The 20,292-nt window shown below is 37.3% G+C and overlaps 3 non-coding genes across 3 annotated transcripts; all 3 read right to left on the reverse strand.

Annotated features, from left to right (window-relative positions):
* Positions 1-2,728: 2,728 nt before the first annotated feature.
* On the reverse strand, positions 2,729-2,810 carry LOC143622404 (small nucleolar RNA R38). The gene has a single exon (XR_013151696.1). It is a non-coding gene; the product is annotated as a small nucleolar RNA R38 (small nucleolar RNA).
* A 46-nt stretch (positions 2,811-2,856) lies between these two features.
* Positions 2,857-2,949, reverse strand: LOC143622406 (small nucleolar RNA snoR20a). Its single transcript, XR_013151698.1, has one exon. It is a non-coding gene; the product is annotated as a small nucleolar RNA snoR20a (small nucleolar RNA).
* A 67-nt stretch (positions 2,950-3,016) lies between these two features.
* LOC143622405 (small nucleolar RNA snoR64a) lies at positions 3,017-3,087 on the reverse strand. Its single transcript, XR_013151697.1, has one exon. It is a non-coding gene; the product is annotated as a small nucleolar RNA snoR64a (small nucleolar RNA).
* Between the last annotated feature and the right edge of the window lie 17,205 nt (positions 3,088-20,292).

Below are 20,292 nucleotides of genomic sequence, written 5' to 3' on the forward strand. Positions count from 1 at the left end.
AAAACCCACAAACAAAACACCACGTACAACAAAAGTATGATTGGTAATTTCGAAAAAAAAACCACAAATAAAACACTAAGTACAACAAAATATTATTTAAAGTCAACAAAACAAAATTAAAAAATCTGGAAGGAAAATAAAAAAACTAAGAAAAAAATTAAGAGTAACCCTTAGTTGGAGGACAACATAAATTTGATTAAAACTAAGGGGTGTTATTTGAACATATCTTTTGAATAAAAAAAGTACAAACCTACAAATCAACGCATCAGAGAGTCAAACCGTCAAACCCACATTCCATGTCACCACAACACCTTCATTTTTCAATTAAACACTCATTCCGGCATGGTCTACGAGGATAGGATTGAAAATAGAGAGAAAATGCCGGGGGACAAATGCTTCCATCTGAAACCCGACTGGCCTATAAGTTGAAATGATTCAAATTCAGGACTAAATAACCAAACAAGTTTTTAGATGAAATTAATTCCTTATATTGCAAGTTTATGGACCTTAAGCGGACCAACATGAATATGGGCAGCGTTCATGTGCAACTTTTGATGTGCGTGTCACAACACACGTGTCAAAATTATGCCACAATCGATGTTTTATCTTAGTTCCTAGTAGACCTTATGCAGAACTACCAGCAGTCAGCCAGGATACAAAATCACCGACACATGTCACACGCTAACAAATCAATATTTGTCACTTGTCACATTAAGATTGTTTACTTAACCAGGTAAACAAACTCCCAATGTACGATTGGGAATTTGGATAGCGTTTTCAAAGAAGTTTTACAAAATTATAATTTAATTGAACTTCAAAAGGTTGTTTATGATTATCATTTAGATTTGGGGGCACTAACATAATCTTAGTAGCCACCAAAAATCACCAATTAATGGACCTTGTAAAGGATCCATGTAAACACAACTTTATCCAACTATATTGACTCACTATTATCGCACATCTAGTGCCATACACGATAGTTAAAACGTAAAGTTATGATTTAAAGCAAAAAATGAGTAGTTTGGTTTGTTCACTCAGCTGACTACGGCTTATATCATATAACTAATAATTAATTAATGAAAACTCAAAACATCCTAACTTGGAACCATATCAAACTCTCCTAAAATCTATAAAAGCAATCCAGGCCAGGCTTAATAAACAGTTTTATTCACCAATTGGTAATTGTATTTCTGTTCGTTTCTTGTCGTGTCTAGCTACTTACAAGCAGTTCTTTTTATTGTCTTAACATTTCTCCTTCGTTGGCCAAGGCAGAAATGAGAAACAACATTTTAACTCAAAATGATTGTGTTAACATCTCTCCATTGTTGACCAAAAGCAGAAATGAGAAACAACATTTTAACTCAAAATTATCAATAGTTACTAAAATGATAAAAGGCTAAAAATGTTAACTTGCTAACTGATGCTTAACTTTCCATCCTCCTCTTTATTCCTAAACTAAAAATTACACTAAAACTCATTATATTTTCTCTCTTCATTTCAATTAAATAATATTTTTTATACCCTTTTCACTATCTTTTCTCTTTCACTCAAAACCACTTTAAAAAAATATTAAAAAATTATAATAGATGAACAGTAACTTTTCAAATATACCGAAAAATCACTGTTTTTTCTAAAATATAAAAACTGTTTACTTACAACACCCAAAATCACTCTCTAAATTATAAAAACACATCTTCCATAAAATAGAGGGTTGGATGAGAATGCTCTAACATCTAGCACATGTAACATACAAGACAAAACTCAAGTTACACTTTTTAAAATAACCAAATCATATTTATAATATCACTTTTGTAAGAAAGATTGATTCATTAATAAATCCAACAAATGACTACGGATCAAGATATGGTAAAATGGCTTCATTTCAACAATTTCAATATAACTAGAATCAAAGTGCATTTAACAAGAGTCAAACATCGCAATCAATTAGATTTGAAAGTAACAAAATTGATCTAAGAAGTGAAACTATAAATATAAAGCGCCCGTTGCACATTGTATATACGTATTAATTCAATCTTTACTTCCTAGTTGATGAAGAGATATGATGGTTGGCTGTAAGTAGAGGTGCACAAATCGGTTTTTTTAAAAAAACCGGTTCTGTTAATAACCGGACCGGTTTTTCTTGGCCTGGAAAAAAACCGGTTTTTAAATAACCGGACCGGTTTATTAACCGGTTTTTTTGGTGCAAAACTCGGACCGGTTTAGAAACCGGTTAGAACCGGTTAATAACCGGTTTTTTTAATTAACCGGTTTTTTTTTTAAAATAACCGGTTAATAACCGGTTTTTTTCATAATAACCGGTTTTTTCCATAACCGGTTCAGTAACCGGTTTTTTCTCTAGAACTTGTAACCGATATACGAACCGGCGGTTACTAAACCGGTCAAACCGGTTTTTAAATAACCGGTTTTTGTAAAAACCGGTTTTCGGTTTAAACCGTTGAACCGGTTCACCAACCGGTTTTTTTGCCCATCTCTAGCTGTAAGCCGCAGCCATATAGCATAGCCCCATTTCTGCGGATTTCTAAATGACAAGAAGCTGAAAGTTTTGTAGGGTATAAGAGAGATAAAATCAGTAAAAAACGAAAAAAAACATAAACTGAGCTTTGTTCCATCAATTCTAATTGAAGTAATTAGAACATATAAACCTCAATCAAAAACAAAGAAATTTAAATCACATTTCAATACAAATGCTATAATAAAAAACATATGGGTATGAGTCAGATTAAATTTATACAATCATGATTTATCAGACAGGGATAACTGTTAAATTTATGATATCTTCATCCACAGCCCACATAACAAAAATCATAAAAGGCAAAAAAAAAATAATAGAAATTAGCCTCAGACCGTCCTAGTTCATGATTTTCAACAGCAAGCAAGCATATAATCTTGCTTATCAGTAAACCATTTAAATAAACTGTCATCACTGGCCAACAAATAAATACAACAATATCATAAACCATAAAAGTTTAATGCTTTGAACGATTGAAAAAAACAGGCATCAGATCTTCCTATTCAGAGTCAAAATCACAATACCCACAAAAATACGAGTATTCAACTCAATAATAAACTCATCATTTGCCATTTTTGAGATTTGAATTCAGAAAGAAGATATACAAAACAAGAAGAAGAAGAAGAAGAAGCAAGCATTCGATGGCTTAATGGTTTAGAAAAACGGCGGGTGATTTATAAGACGACGAAGAAATTAGGGTTTCGAAGGTTGCGATGACGCATGTGTAAAGTGAATATTATTAATTTATAGAACGTGTTTTTATCAACATATGGCTTGATTCAAGCCCAGTTTAACTTCGGCAGTTCGGCCTAGTTGTGTTACACTTTTATTGGGCCGGAACAGTTTTTAAAATGTAAGATTGGAGGTGTAGAAGACAGGTTTTTAAACCCAAATCAAACCGGTTTGATCAACGGCTGGTCAAATGTCAACCGGTTAGATTGAATATCTTATTAGGTGTATAATGAAATGGATATCATGCCATTTCAAACACAATAAATTAAGGTAGCGCTTGGTAGGCAGAAATAATTGAAGGAATGGAATTAATCATTGAGACGGAATGAAAAAAAGTTGGTGTTTGATTAGTTAATGGTATGGAATCAATGATTACATAAGAAATCTTATTCCACCAAAGTCATTCCTTCCATCCCCCCCCCCCTCTTTTTTTTTCAATCTATTCCTCTTTCACCCTCTCTCAACAACACCATCTGGCAACCATCACCACCTAAACCACCACCGAAGCTGATGGCCTTCGTTCGAGTCATGCAAAATCCTAATTAACCTAAGAAGCTAGGATAAGTTAGGTATCATATCCACAAGGAATATGTGATCATTGTAATATGCAATCAATTTCTAACTTTATGAAGTAACAATCAAGAGTGTTGATCACACTAGCAATAATTTGGTTTTAATATTAAGCAAGCAATAGTTCAAAGTTCAAACAGTTCACAAAAGCAAATCACACCCGGGATTCAAGCATGCAACAAAACAGTAACCTCATGTTCATCAAATCAAATCAGATCAAATTAATTAAGAGATGATTGGTAGCTAACTAGTTAAACCTTAGGCATCAAATCAGAGAAGGTTAATAACTAGTTAAACCACAGCCATCAAATCAAATCAAAACAGATTAATCACAACAACTAGCAAACTAATCGTTCTGATCGAAATAAACCTATACTGACTGAATGCACAATAATACCAAATATCAATGCTCATAGATCAATAACGGACAATTACAATTAGTTGTTCATAAACACATGAGATAAATTGTCAAATATACAATACTCTACATCCCGATGACTCCAGAATATTAGTCGAGCATCGTCATCGGCAGGTCTTCAATTATGATGAGGAAAGCCAATAGTATTGATCAAGAGATGATTGGTAGCCCTGTAATTCACCCAAGATCTCCTAACAGCGATTGGAACTCGTGATAATGGTTTAGGGTTTGTAAAATAGAGGATATATGTCAAAACCTGTCTTTCACATTTTTTAAGTCGATTGTGTATCGCTATGCCTAAATACTCATGTGATTGTGATACGTGACCAAATATAACCTCAATTTTGGATTCCTCTCGTTGAGAAACCCAAAATTCATATATTGTGGGTCTCATAACTCATTTTCTAGCCCAATATATGCTCGTTTTACTTGGCCATTTTTTATCAACCCATCTTGTTTAGTTTTAGCATCGGCTTCAGGTTTTTCATCCAAACTCTTCCCAAATCATTCTATAGCATCCATCTTCACTTTCTTATGATACCTATATCTCAGAGCTTTTTTAATTATCCTCCTAATGGCTCTGGATTAACTCGTTTAAGCATCGAACACCTGCAATCATAAAATAACTGAAAGTAATTGTGTTCGTCACATATATACATGATTTATACACGACCATCAGCAGCCTCCACTACCACCACCCGATCGCTACCACTACCATCACCACCACCGTCACCTCCGCTGCCACTGCCACCATCATCATCGTCATCACCGGTGCCACCACCACCATCATCATTGCAATTTTATTTTGAGATAAGAGCATTTTTATCATTTATATTTCATTCATGTATTTTTTAGCTACCAAACAAAATAAAATTAAAGTTATAATTCATTTCATTCCGTAGTTAACCAAACAAGACAAATAAATGATAATGACTCATTTAATTCCCTTGTTCATTTCACTCCATTACCCCCGAACCAAACATACCACTAAGGGTTTGGCTAAATATACCCCCCCCCCCCCTCTTACTTGTCATTCCGCTTTCCATAAACTTTCAGTTCATTTAACAAATTTTTTGAACATATTACTTCCCTCTAGCATTTTTTATCATTTTACTGTCCACCATTAAAATATCAAATCAAACATTATACAGCCTTTCTTTTTCTCTTTTGTTTTTTCTCCCTTTTTCTGTTGATAGTTCTTGACTTCTTAATCATAACAATAATTATTATTAGATGCATTACAAGGTATATTTAAAGAAATAATCATATAATATTTTTATAAAAATGATAAAATCTTTTGTATAGTTTTATCTTGTCCTATGCTTCCCGCTCGACAAAAAAAATTATTTGAATATTTTTTATTAAGTTCGAGCGCACGAGATTAATATCACATGAGAAAAAAGTTTGTTGATCAAGTGACATGTTATTTAATCATTTTTATTTATTAATAAATAATTCAATTTTCTAAATGGTAAGTTAAAACATTTGTAGAAAAAAAAAGTTTTTTTTTTTGTCATTTTAAATAAAAAAAACGTTTTTTCACAAAATTTTTTTAGCTATTTTGAAAAACTAAAAAAATTGTTTTATAATGTAAAAAAAAGTAAGAAAAAAAGTTCTTTAAAAAAATAAATTTTTATAATAATAATAATAATGATAATAAAAGATAACAAAAACCAAAGAAAAAACAAAAAAAGTTTTAAGTCGTATAAATGTAAATCTTGAGGGATTGGGATATGTTTAGTAAAATTGAAGGAAAGGGGTGTAACATCTCGTATTTTTTCAAACCTGTAATTGTTTACATATAACCCGATCCGGGAATTTATTTCGGATCTTTATTAATAATAATATTACATATTTATAAGTAATAGAGATTAACATTTTCATTTCTCACCCTTTATACTTTCCATGTTAATTCCTTGTTTTAATTCTAGAATGTTCAAAAATTGACCTTTTATGAAATTATAAGGACTAAAGTTGACAAAAACAAAGTGTTCCTACCCTTGGCGGGAGCGCCGCGCGTTGGGGGAGCCCTAGGCCCGCGCGCCGCCACCACATAGCTGTGCAGATCGTTTTCATTCTAGATTGTTTCCTAGTTCGTTTTTGGCCCGAAATCGCTTATTTTAGGACATAATCGAGTGAATTAAGCCCCAAGAAATCCCCCAAAGCCTAGATACATGTCCATGTCCATTACTTATTGTCCAAGAACGAATTTTACAGATTATTTCATTGATTCTCTCATTAAAACTGTATTTACTTGCTTAAACGAGTAATATGTCCATAAATGGTTCGTTTTTGTAATCTATATATAAACACATTATAATTCCCTGCCACAAACCTTTACACTAAACCCTAAGAGCCTCCTCAGCCGTCACCTACCTCTGTTCATCATCAAATCCTTCGGTTTTTGCTTATTTGTTAAAGATGCAAGCTTGTTCGTTTGACTTTGCTTTCGTGTGGACCTTTAACTCATCATATTTGTTGATTCTTTCGCTTTCTGGGTAAGTTGTAAACATAGAAATCGTTCATACATATTCCCTAGTCAAAAACTTCAATCAATTTCGGTGGTTGAAGGGTGTTGACTGGTCAATTCGCTTAAAACCCGTTAAAGGGCAAAACCGTCAACAAGTTTGACTTTACGTTCTCATACTTCTGGTCGGATTCAACGTTTGGTCTAGAATAATTTTATTCTCGTAACAAAATTTTAAGGCTACTGACGAAAATCCGACTTCCGAGTCGCTGGTCAGATTCTGTTCAGTACCAGCTCGCTTAAATATTTAATTTAACATAACTTGAGTTCTAAACATCCGTTTGGATTGATTCCAGCGGCAGCGAGTTCGTTTTATTTATATTATTATATCTCAAAGTTTTAGATTATGATTTGTTTATATCAAGACAAACTTAGTTTTAATAGGTTATATAAAACAAAGTGTCATGAGAGATGAAAGGGTTCATCAAATTGTCCCGATCAAGAAAGTAAAACTGGACTTTTACTCTATTTGGTAATATATTTAAAATTAATCCCAATTTTAAATCAATAGTTTATGCCATCCTATTATAAGTCACACTTGAGGCATACTGCGAAACTTCAAGTGTTTGGAGCTACAACACCGCACTTGATTTCTAGCATATCCCTTCAAGGTGAAAGGGTTTCGTTGACACATTCGGCTCTTTCACAAGTGACTATACTAGGGCGACTATTACTTTACTCTGATGTTACGTGCTATAGCTGTCTGGAGACTAAGATGGGCATAGATGAGCCTAAACATATCTACTTAGGCAAATGATGTCTTAATAGGCCTCATAAACGAGAGTTATGCTCTATTCACGATTGGCAATCGTTGTCTGTCTGCTAACCACTTACTAATGCTGTGTGCTACAGCTGCCATTAGTAACTGGAAGCCAGATTCTCAAGTTCCTATTTACTAATGTTATCGGGTCATTAATAATAGGATTAAAACATTGAAAATACTAATTAAAATTTACTTTTGCTTATTTAAACAGATGTCTACTGATAATAACTCCTCATTCACCCTCAAGGCTATCCTTGAGAAAGAAAAGTTGAATGACACCAACTTTCTTGAGTGGCACCACAACTTGGGACTTGTTCTCAAGATGACAAAGAAGCACTATGTTCTCGATGGCAAAGAAAAGTTGAATGGCACCAACTTTCTTGAGTGGCATCGCAATTTGGGACTTGTTCTCAAGATGGCAAAGAAGCACTATCCTTTCATGCAGCAGCCATAACAGCCAGCACAACTAGTTAAACTCGAGATGATATATCAGCACCAGCTCACCATGCAGGAGGAGACACGAGCCCAAATTTTAAGTCGAAAACGGATAAATTTACACTACGTAAAAAAAATTTCGGATGAAATAGGTAAATGTACACCAATACGCAAAAAAACAGGTGGCCCGGGGCCTCACTAACCTTCGCCCCTGATGATGATGATGATGATAATAACAACAACCACCGTAATAATAATAATAATAATAATAATAATAATAATAATAATAATAATAATAATAATAACAACAACAACTTCAAATTTTCATATATGCTCACGTTAACTTTGTTATTACCTATTTTTATTTTAGATTTTATATGAAAAAAACTTTAAAATTTCGTATATATTCATCTTTCTTATCGTGAATGCCAATCAAGATCTAAATAAAATGTAGGGTTAAAACAAATATAAAGTAACCGGGATAGAATGTTCATTAAGTAAAAAGTCTATGTATGATTTTTTTTTAGTTTAGGTTGGTTATATAATGAAAATTTCCAAGTTTTTAAGGTTTATACAAAACTAGGGTTTTACCTGGCGCGTTGCGTCGGGCAGGCCCGTAAAACCCGAACAGTGGTAAAACTCAAGCGTTGAGGAAGTAAGTCTATGCGAATTCAGTCGGTTTCAATTATGTGTGTTATTGTACCTGAACTAAAACCAAAATAAATCAAAAAAAAATTATAAAAATTGAGATGAACCAATGGGGTGGCGCCGGTTGATAGTACTTGACCATTGGTAAAATCTTTACCGATCTCAGTTGTTATGCAAATTCGGTCAGTGGCCGTCATGTTCGTTACGGTACCAGAACGAAAATAAATCGGCATTCGGTCGGTTGAGGTTTGAAAAGGTTTCTCCCGCTGTTGCTAGTTCTTCCGTTGTTGTTAGTTCCTCTTTGACATACAAAAAGACTAACATATGAAAAAATTTAAAATATTTAAGATAACCAAAGCATTGGTAAAACCCGGGCGTTAAAATCCATGAGTTGGTAAAACCTAGGGGTTAAAAACCAAGAATTAAGACAGCAAGTCGACACGAATCTGGTCAGTTTCAATTACGTTCGTTACGCTACTATATAAACAACATTGGTAAAGTCTAAGCGTTAAAACTAAAACTAATAATCAAATTAACGTATAAAAACTAAAATATTTAAAATAACGTTTATTCAGTCGGTAAAACCCAAGGATTGTCGGTCGGTTTCAGTTACATTTTTTACGGTACGAAACTAAAACAAAAAAGGTAGGTAAAACCCCAGCGTTGCCAGTCCAGACATTACGATATCGAGTCAACGTGAATAACCGTTTAGTTATCAAATTAAAAAAAAAAATCTTAGTCCAATTATACGGTGCCACATGGACCAATCATGGTCATGCGGCACCAAACTTTTCATTTATTATATATAATAATAATTAATAATCCTAATTTTAAAACCAAACATATTTATCTTGAACACCATAAAACAATCATATTCACCAGCCAACGGTAGTCGCAGCTTATGAGCATCTTAATAAGCAGCAAGTCTTCATTTAGGGTGTGATTGGGATTGCTTATTTAAGTGAGAAAGAACTTTTTGTTAAAATGACTTATTAACTTATAAACGTTTTAAAAGCAGTTTTTAAAAGAATGTTTGGATTAGCTTATGTGTTGGAAAAAACAAAAATGACTAAAAAGGAAACTCATTTTTAAAAGGAGTGTAATGGTTTTGAGGGTTATATGGTGTAATAGGTAAATCAAAATTAAGTTAATAAGTTGCAAATTCCTAAGTTTTCAAAACCTCTTTATTTTGCCTTTTCCATAAGTTTAATCTATAAGGCCTTATGGTTTGTTAAAATACACCTTATTAACTTTTCAAAAAATTTATAATTTAAAGTTTATGAAAATAAGGAATCCAAGCATCCCCTTAGGCCTTAAGACTAAAAGCTATGGGGGCGCGGAAGGGAGGGAGGGGCGCGGTGGGCTTCAAACACCGCCGGGGGGCGCGGAGGGGGGAGAGGTGGAGGGGACGATGGGCGCGGAAGAGAGGTGGGGGGGGGGGGGGGAGGGGGGACCCCAACGGTCAAATTTCTAGCCGTTTAAAAAAATTTTAAAAATTCAAACATTTTTCTCAATTTTACTCAAACAACTTTCATATTCACATCAAATTTAACCATCTTCACACCAAATTTAGCTATCTTCACACCAAATCATGAATCCTAACTCGAACCGAACCTGAACCCGAACACAAGCTCAAGCTCAACGCCGAACCCAAACCCGAACCCGAATCAAAACCCGTGGGATCCGAGTTGTATGTGGTCGGCTAGTTTGCTCGCAAATAACGTCGACCTTAGCAACCCGTTCTATGCAACCAACAACGACTGATGATTCCTCCACCCATGCCACCGTTTACCCCCGATATGTTCTTTTGGGCGCCAAAGCCGTATACGTCCTCGCAAGTACCACAAACCCAAATACCCAAAATGCAAGTACCCGAAACGCAAGTATCCGAAACGCAAGTCCGGCATCCAAAAAGAAGTCATAAAAAAAGAACCCGGGTGACGTTCGAACAACCGAAAAGGTCGAACGACAAATGTGGGAAGCGGACGAGGAAATGGCGTTAGCGTTAGCGTGGATCGACTCTTCCGAAGACTCGATTCAAGGTATATTATAAAAATATTTATATGTTTTCCATGTTATATTTTTTTGTTTACTAATATTAAGCTTTTATATGTATCGAAGGTGACGGCAAACATTCGCCGGAGTTTCGGGTACAAATACGCACCAAGTTCTTTGCTTTAATGGGTCGAGGAGAGTATCGCGGGAATGATTCCATCTACAACAAATGGAAGTCATGACGCACAAAAATAACCAACTTCACAGCCGTTCACACCCGCATGCAGAATTACAGAAAAAGCGGCATGAGCGATGCCGATGTGTTGGAGGCTTGCTTAAAACAATAAAAAGCCCTTTATAATAAAAATTTTAGCATGTTGGATGTTTGGAGACAATGCATAAGCTCGACAAAGTGGCATACGGTCCCGACATTATCACCACCGTGACCGTCCAAACGGTCAAAGCCAACGTCTACTTCGGCCACTCAATCGCCGTCGCAGCCCATGTCCGATGGTCGTTGTCAATTTAATCTTAATGAGTTGGATCTGGAATTAATTTTTGACGAACCGAATGAGTTGCCACGGACAGTAGGAAGAGATAAAGCCAAGGCGGCGGCTAGAGGTGGAGGATCTTCGTCCAGAACCACATCCTCTAAGAGTTCCGACATGAGCTCGGATCTTGAAAACTTGGAGCTGAGGCTAGCCGAGATTGCCAACATTAAAAAAAAACCGGAGGGCCTCATGAAAGTGCACGAAGAAAGAAAGGCGATGCTTGTGGAATACAAAGCGACGCACTTGGCGCGAACGAAACCAAAGGAACTCGAGCTCATCACAAAAGATTTATCGCATCTAGATCCTGTGTCGCGGGTGGTGATGGAAAAAAGAAGAGCAAGGATATTGGCGAAATATGCAAACGAGGACGAGGACGACGAGCATTAGTTATATTTTTATTTGTAGGGTTTTTATTTTTATTTGTATTGGTTTTTTTATTTGTATGTTTTTTTATTTTTATTTGTATTAGTTGTTTTGTTTTATAAAAAAAAAGAAAAGAAAAAAGGGTGGCTTCGTAGCCCCTCACCATAGAGATGCATTATGCCCTAGGGCTTCGATGCCCTTAGTGCCCACGTGGCGCTAATGTGGCACTGTGGACGGCTTCGAAGCCCCCCACCATAACACGCAGCCTAACAGAACTTCCAATTATTGATGGATGATGACATTTTCCAGTAATAACACCAACCCATAATCCCCAATTAATTATTGGCATTTAATAGAACTTCCAATGTAGACACATTAGTTTGATGAGAGTATTTGATTGTGTTGTTAATTATTGGCATATATAGTCTTTCTTTTTTATTTTTCTCTGTTTATATAAAAAATGTGATGTTCAAAACCATAACACCTGGAAAACACATTATATATACAAGCAACACACATAAAAGCAACAATAATATGAATTCACACATCACAAATCAAAACCAACATCTATACTGTCAATGCGGTCGACCAACACATCGTGCAATTGTTCTTAGATTTTAACCACCTTTTGACACAATTTGCATGAAGCCAATGATCGCACTCAACTATCCCGATCTTCTCGTTTTTCTCATAAATTCACCCAAATAAAAACGATTATCAACTCACAAGATAATCGGTATGCAACTTATACGTAAATCGGTAGGAACATGAAAGAAGGGTGAAAAAATGATTAATAACTCGCAAGATAATCATGATAAAACCATTTAAATCATCTAGTTTTAATATACACTGTGTTGCTTTAAAGCTCAAGTGGCTTCATACAAGGGACTTATTAAAGGTGTGTACCAGTAGCCAGTAGGAAATATACAAAAAGCTAATACCATCTTAACATCACGTTTTCAAATTCGTTGAATTGCATCAGAAAATGAAAATGCTAAAGAAAAGAATGGATAAATCTAAACACAAAATTAGAATCACATTAAGCAAATTCAATATCCAAACATTACATTTTCATTCCATTAGCTTCATCAATTACAGATCCCCAATTCAAACTTTCAATCAGAATATCATAGGAACAGATGATTCAATACAAGTATTTATTTATTTAAACTAATTAACCACCAAACCCATACAAGGTTCTGCCTTGCCTCTTGAGAGCATAGACGACATCCATGGCCGTGACGGTCTTCCTCCGAGCGTGCTCCGTGTAGGTAACGGCGTCACGGATAACATTCTCCAAGAAGATCTTGAGGACACCACGTGTCTCCTCGTAGATGAGGCCGCTGATTCTCTTGACCCCGCCTCTCCTGGCCAGCCTCCTAAAGGCGGGCTTGGTGGATGTTATCCCGGAGAACCTTTTGGTGACGCTTGGAGACTTGAGAGTAAGATTTTGTGTGTGTGTTGATTTGTTTGTGGTTAGGGTTTATAAAGAGAAACTGGGGGTTTTGAATTTTGAGATGGAGAATAGAGATCTGCGTAATAAAGTTTAAACAGATGTGAGGCGTCGATACGGACAAGAATGAATGTTTCTTGGAAATTTGACGGATTGATGATGTGGTGTGTGGATACGATAGACTAAATTCAAACCTGGGCTAACGAAATCATATTTTGGGCCGATGCAAAATAAGAACAAAGGTTGGATATGGTCAACAAAAGTCAAAACTTTAACCAGGTCGGGTACAAACCGGTTCTGGGTATAGTCGGGTATTTGACCGAGTTTTTCGGGTTTCAACTTTCAAGTAGGGTTGGGTCGGGTTTTGAACGGGTATTTCCGGTTTCGGCTTGTTCCTCTAGCTTTACATCATTGTTTAGTTGATTTGAATGTTAATATAACTTGATAACATAATTTACACAAAATCTTGTAATAAAAGTACTTTTACTTGATTCATTCCCCATTTGTAACTTGATGTGCTTACTTTAGTGGAAAGATAATAGAAATATAACCTAAATTGTTATTAAATAGTGTTAGGGCTCGGATTTTCAGTATCCTAAGCAAGCGATATGTTTAGGATAACTCAAGGATACAGTATCCTCCCGAGCAACATGTATCCTTAATTTATCATTATACTAACAGTTCAACCGCCTTTCTTTGATGTTTACCAGGTCATACACATTCACATGATTTCCTGAAGACTCGTACCACTCAGCAACAACTTAAAAACGTGCATAAATGGAAGGCAACGACTAGTTATGAAATAGTCTAGCTTTTTCTGATTTTTAGGGCTGTTAGTTAGCTGATTTTTAGTATAAATAGAGCTCTACTCTGGATCACAACACACACCTCACACACTCTTAACACTTGAGACTTAGCATTACTCGCACTTTGTAATCACGATCCAATTTAGCTCCACCACTTGTAACCGATTTTACTTATTAATAAACCGGTGGTGATAGTTTTCACCACCTGGGGTTTTTTTCTTGTTATCCTCAGGATAACGGGTTTTTTCCCCGCAACAAATCCTTGTGTTCTAGCATTTTTACGTTCATTTCAACCAAGCACCAAGCCTCATTCACTAATTTGGTTACGAAATTGCCTTTGTTAAATTTTGACCGAAACAATTTGGCACCCACCGTGGGGCTAACGGCGCTTCAATCCTTCAAAACCACTTACTCTGTTCTCAATCACTTTCATCCCTTGATCATGGCCGCACAACCGAAAACCAGCTCCATTTTTGCTCCGCTGGTCACCACTGCTTCAAGTGTCAACCCTGGTCCTCCACCAGTCCCGAAGAAGAACACTCAGCCTAGAGGAGAACTTCCACCATATCCGGGATCCTCTACATGGGTAGATCTGGTTATATCTAACACTGACATTTTTACTTTGATAAAACAGGTTAAAACTCACATGGAGTAGCAAGAAAAGACCAACTCAAGGCTGTTCAAGGAGATTGAAGGCATCAAAAAGAAACCAGGGCAGGAGGCTACTCCAATCATGCCAAGGGTTCTTGATTTTAATTCTCCAAGATCATCTATCCTTCATAATCCTGGATCCTTGGGGGCACAACCAAAAAGGACTCCGTCTCAGCAGCAGTCAGGATACTGGGGAACATATCCTCCGGTATCCTCGGAGTTACCCAGACCAACGAGGCTAGACTCCATCAACATGCAACCTCTCTCAACCATGCCAATCGGCATATTCTCGTCAGGAACTCCCATGGTGTCCTCAGAAGTACATGTCGGGGATGATATCCCTATGAAGACGTCACCTTATCCTGAAGATACCCTCAATGGAGATGCTAGTCGTCAAGTCTTAGGATACCTGAGGCCTAACCACGATCTCGTTAACAATCTACTTAATGCTAATTTATACACTAACCGTGGATCTATGCAGGATAAGGGGATATCCCCCGAGATAGCCAGGGAATTGCAGAAAATGGAGGATATGATTTCCAATATCCTGGGGATAATGTGTCCCATAGCGGAAGTTCCAGCAGGCAGTCACAGGTTATCCAGGTTCACTTAGCCTACATGCGTCGTGGAGATCCCCAAGAAATTCCAAACACCCAGCATGAAGCTGTATGATGGCACTACAGATCCTAAGGAACACGTAGCTCAGTATAGAGAAAGGATGGAGATCAACCCCATCCCTATTGACATCAAAGAAGCTTTTCTATGCAAGGGATTCTGTTCAATACTAATGGGACCGACCCTCAAATGGTTATTAAGTATTACTCCCAATACTATTACTTCATTTGCTCATTTGATTAACTTATTCAATAATCAATTTTCTTGCAATAGATCTTTTGAGAAAATGACATGTGATTTATATAGAATTGTTCAGCATAATAATGAATCCTTAAGGGATTGCATAACTAGATTTAGCAGGGAAGCTTTGGATATCCCCAACCTCGACATGGTGGCTGCGGTTGAAGCTCTCAAGATGGGATTGAAGAAGGATTCTCCTTTCTATGACGATCTTGTCATGACTCCATGCAGGAATCTTGACGAAGTCAGAAATAGGGCGTTAAGATACATCCGACTAGAGGATGGCAAGAAGGCTCATGGAAATCTGATTATCCCGAAGTATGAGTCTATCAACAGAAAGTAATATTCTCCACAAAAGTTCTCCAGGCACAAGCCTTATTCCAAACAAGATACCTCCAGGATAAACGCCGTGGAAGAAGACGAAGACAATGACGAGTATCCTAAAATCTCCGAATATTGTTTTAATATTGATATTGGTGGTGTAATATGTGCCATGCAAGATTTAGGTGACAAGGCTAGATGACCCAAGAAAAATGAAAAGTCCGGATCCAACAAAGACAAGTCCAAATGGTGTGCATTCCATGAAGACTTTGGCCATCGCACCAACGATTGTATAGCACTTCGGAAGGAAATAATATACGTTCTCAGCAAAGGATACTTGAAGGAACTGTTTGGAAGAAACAAGAACAAGAGTCAGGATCCTGTCAAGATACCTGAAAGGGCACCTTCTCCACCACCCGGAGTTAAGGTTGTTTCCTTTATCTCGGGAGGATTGGACATTTGTGGAACCTCATACTCAGCGGCCAAGAAGCGTTCTAAGGAAACAAAGATGGACAACAGAGAAAGACCTCTCCGTACTTCCATGTTAACAACTCAGAGAATCATATCCTTCGATGAGGAGGATCGATGTGATCTTTTGGATCCCAACCATGACGTTTTGGTAATTACTTTATGTATAGCTAACTGTTTTGTGCGCAGGATACTCGTTGATGGAGGCGGCTCTGTGAACATTATCCAACTGGATGCATTGAAGAAAATGGATATCCCAGAAACTGAGATTATCCTGAAATTCTCAGTCCTCGTAGGGTTCAGTGGCAAGACCAAAGACACGTTGGGAGAAATCAAACTTCCAGTGTACATTGAGGGAATAAATCTCTACAAAACTTTTGTGTGATTGACTCATTATCTTGTTGTAATGTGATATTAGGCAGGCCCTGGATCCACAGCATGAAGGCAGTACCCTCAACTTATCATCAATGTGTGAAACTTCCAAGTCCATGGGGGGTTATCAAGATTGAAAGCGATCAGCAAGACGCAAGAGAATGTTATGCATCATCAATGAAGTGGACTACAAAGCCTACTCAAGCATAGCAATTACAGAAGCAACCAGGGGAGGTTCTGCAATACAGGGACCTGGATGTGAAGGAAGTATCCTTGGATTCTCAGGATACCGAGATCAAAGTATTGTTAGGATCAGGTGTGCTTGAGGATATCGAACAAGGATTGGTATCCTTCCTAAAGAAAAGAGCTTCTACCTTCGCCTGGAAACATGAGGATATGACAGGTATTTCTAAATCTATAATTACTCATAAACTTAGTATAGACAAATCTTTCAGGCCGGTGCATCAAAAGCGAATGAAGTTTGCTCCTGAAAGAAACATCATCATACAAGAAGAAGTGCAGAAGCTGCTCAAAACCAAAATGATAAGAGAGGTCCACTATCCTGATGGTTGGCCAATCTAGTTGTAGTCCAGAAGAAGAATGGGAAATGGAGAGTGTGTGTGGACTTCACAGGCCTGAATAAGGCCTGTCCGAAAGACCCATTTCCACTCCCACATATCGATTCAATGGTGGATGCAACTGCTGGTCATGAACTATTAACCTTCATGGATGCATCCTCGGGATTTCTATAAATTCAAATGGAGCCTTCAGATCAAGAAGACACAGCCTTCATGACTCCCACATGTATATACTGTTATGTTGCAATACCTTTTGGACTAAAAAATGCAGGTGCAACCTTACCAAAGGCTAGTCAACATGATGTTTTAAGACCAACTGGGGGACACAATGGAAGTCTACATAGACGACATGGTGGTAAAGTCAAAAAGAGTTGAGGATCATCTCAAAGACTTGGCAACAGCATTTGATATCCTGGATAAGTACAACATGAAGTTGAATATTGCGAAGTGCCACTTTGGAGTCAAAGCGGGGAAATTCCTAGGATATACGGTCACCAAGAGAGGAATAGAAGCAAGCCCTGAGCAGATCAAGGCCATCCTGGCTATCAAATCGCCAAGAAACGGCAAAGATGTCCAAAGATTGACCAGAAGAATTGCAGCTCTCAACAAGTTCATCTCAAGGTCTGTAGAGAAGTGTAAAGACTTCTATGATATATTGAAGAAGAATCAAAAATTCGAATGGGGAGAGAAGCAGGAGAGGGCGTTGGTGTCCTTGAAAGAATACTTATCCTCAGCACCACGCCTGATGAAGCCAGGTGATGGTGAACCACTATCTTTGTACTTAGCTGTTTCGGGGAGTGCGATAAGTGCTATCCTAGTCAAAGATCATGAAGATCAACAACACCCGATATATTATGTGAGTAAAAGTCTACTAGATGCTGAATCTAGGCATTCTTATCTTGAAAAGTTAATTTTAGCACTTATAATGGCTTCTACTAAATTAAGACATTACTTTGAAACTCATGCTATTCATGTAAAAACTAACTATCCTATTAAGGCTGTTTTAAGAAAACCAGAAATGTCAGGTATGATGGTAAAGTGGGCTGTAAAACTTAGTGCATACGATATTGTATATGAACCAAGGACAACCATCAAATCTCAGGCACTTGCCGACTTTGTGGCTGATTTTAGCAATGATATCCTTGAAGAAGTAGAAAAAGAAGTTCAACAATTGGACGTCAAGAAGAGATGGACTTTGCATACAGATGGAGCCTCTAACATAAAAGGAACAGGTCTAGGTATCCTGCTAAAATCGCCACAGGGGGATATTATACCTCTATCTATATCTTGTGAATTTCAGACCACTAATAATGAGGCTGAGTATGAAGCCTTGATAACAGGCTTACAATTAGCTAAGGATATGAAGGTCAGGTATCTTCAGGTCTATGTTGATTCTTTATTATTAGCTAATCATTTTAATGGCTCTTACGTAGTAAATGCAAAAAACTTAGCAAAATATTTAGAAATAGTTAAGCGATTAGCTATGTGTTTCGAGACGTTTGATATAGTACAGGTACCAAGATAAGAGAACGCTGAAGCAGATGCCATAGCGAATTTAGCATCAGCTCTCAAGATACCAAATGACATCAAGATACCTATCATGCATATCTTGACTCCAGCAACAAAGGGGAACCACGAAGTCATGGTGACTTCAAAACCTGATGACGAAATCCTGTATCCTGGACCCGTCCCATAACACGGTATCTTCAGGATAACGAGATCCCTGAAGGAGAAAATCCCAGATCTTTCCGAATGAAGGTAACCCAGTATATAAATGATATTTTGTATAGAAAATCACTTGCAGGTCCATACTTGAGGTGCTTGGAACACCATGAAGCACAAGAAGTCCTCAAAGACATACATGAAGGTGATTGCGGAAACCACACTGGGGGGCAGAGCCTTAGTATCCAAGATACCGAGGACATTTTACTTCTGGCCAACAATGAAGAAGGATGCAATGAATTTCTCCAGGAAGTGTGATACTTGTCAAAGACACAACAACATCTTACATCAACCAGCTGAACCACTACATCCTATCATATCCCCGTGGCCATTTATGAAATGGGGAATGGATATTGTGGGAAAGCTGCCCAAGGTTCCTGGTGGAAAAGTCTTTATGCTGGCCATGATTGATTACTTCTCCAAGTGGATTGAAGCTGAGGCGTTTGTCCAAGTTAAAGAGAAGGATGTGATCTCATTTATCAAGCGCAATATCCTGACAAGATTCGGTATCCCGGCAGAGATCATTTGTGATAACGGTTCACAGTTTATTGGTAGCAGAACAACCAATTTTTGTGAAAGTTGGGGAATCAAGATGGTGACTTCAACTCCAGTACAACCTCAAGCCAATGGTCAAGCAGAGTCAAGCAATAAGATCATCACCACTTCAAAAAATGCAACAGGTCAAACACCTTTATCTTTGGTGTTTGGAGCTGAGGCTGTTATCCCTCCAGAGATGGTGATCCCCACAGCAAGAACCAGTATCCAAGATACTGAGTCCATCAACCAAAGGCCTACTGAAGACCTAGACACTGTTGATGAACTCAGAGACCTTGCCAAGATTATAATGGCAGCCTATCAACAAAGAATAGCCAAGTTCTACAAAAAGAACATCCGGATTCGAAGATTCCAAGTAGGAGATATGGTGTTGAGAAAGGCATTCCAGAATACCACTAACCCAGCAAATGGAAAGCTAGCTCCGAAGTGGGAAGGTCCTTACTTGGTCGATTCAGAAGCAAGCAAAGGGGCCTACAGACTAATCACTATGGAAGGTATTCATATACCAAGAGCTTGGAATGCTATTCATCTCAAGGCATATTTTTGTTAGTATCCTCAACCGGTATGTGCGTATCCTCAACATTTTAAGATAAAGGTATGTTCCCTAACCTATCCTTAAATTTTTACATATTTGAACTATATTATCTCTTCATCAAGTTTACAGACTTAAGCATCGGAGGGGTGTTAGCCAGGCTAACACCCACACCTCATCAAGAATTCAGTGTTTTGCAGGTATCCTAAGGATACATTATCTTGACAACAGTTAGAGGTTGATCACCTCCCACACGAATAAGATATCCTTGATATCTTCTAAGGTTTAAAGGTCTTTGTCTTTCTAACGAATTGGGTAACACCCCGCCTGGAGCGCACAAATAAGATATCCTTGATATCTTATAAGGTTTAAAGGTCTTCACCTTTCTAACGAATTGGGTAACATCCCTCCTGGAGCGCACGATGTTCGACTATAGTTCAAGGCTGC

This window comes from Bidens hawaiensis, unplaced genomic scaffold (genome assembly GCF_021521415.1).
Source record: "Bidens hawaiensis isolate Kalapana, Puna unplaced genomic scaffold, B.hawaiensis_p1.1 tig00003126_1, whole genome shotgun sequence".
NCBI classification, from domain to species: Eukaryota; Viridiplantae; Streptophyta; class Magnoliopsida; order Asterales; family Asteraceae; genus Bidens; species Bidens hawaiensis.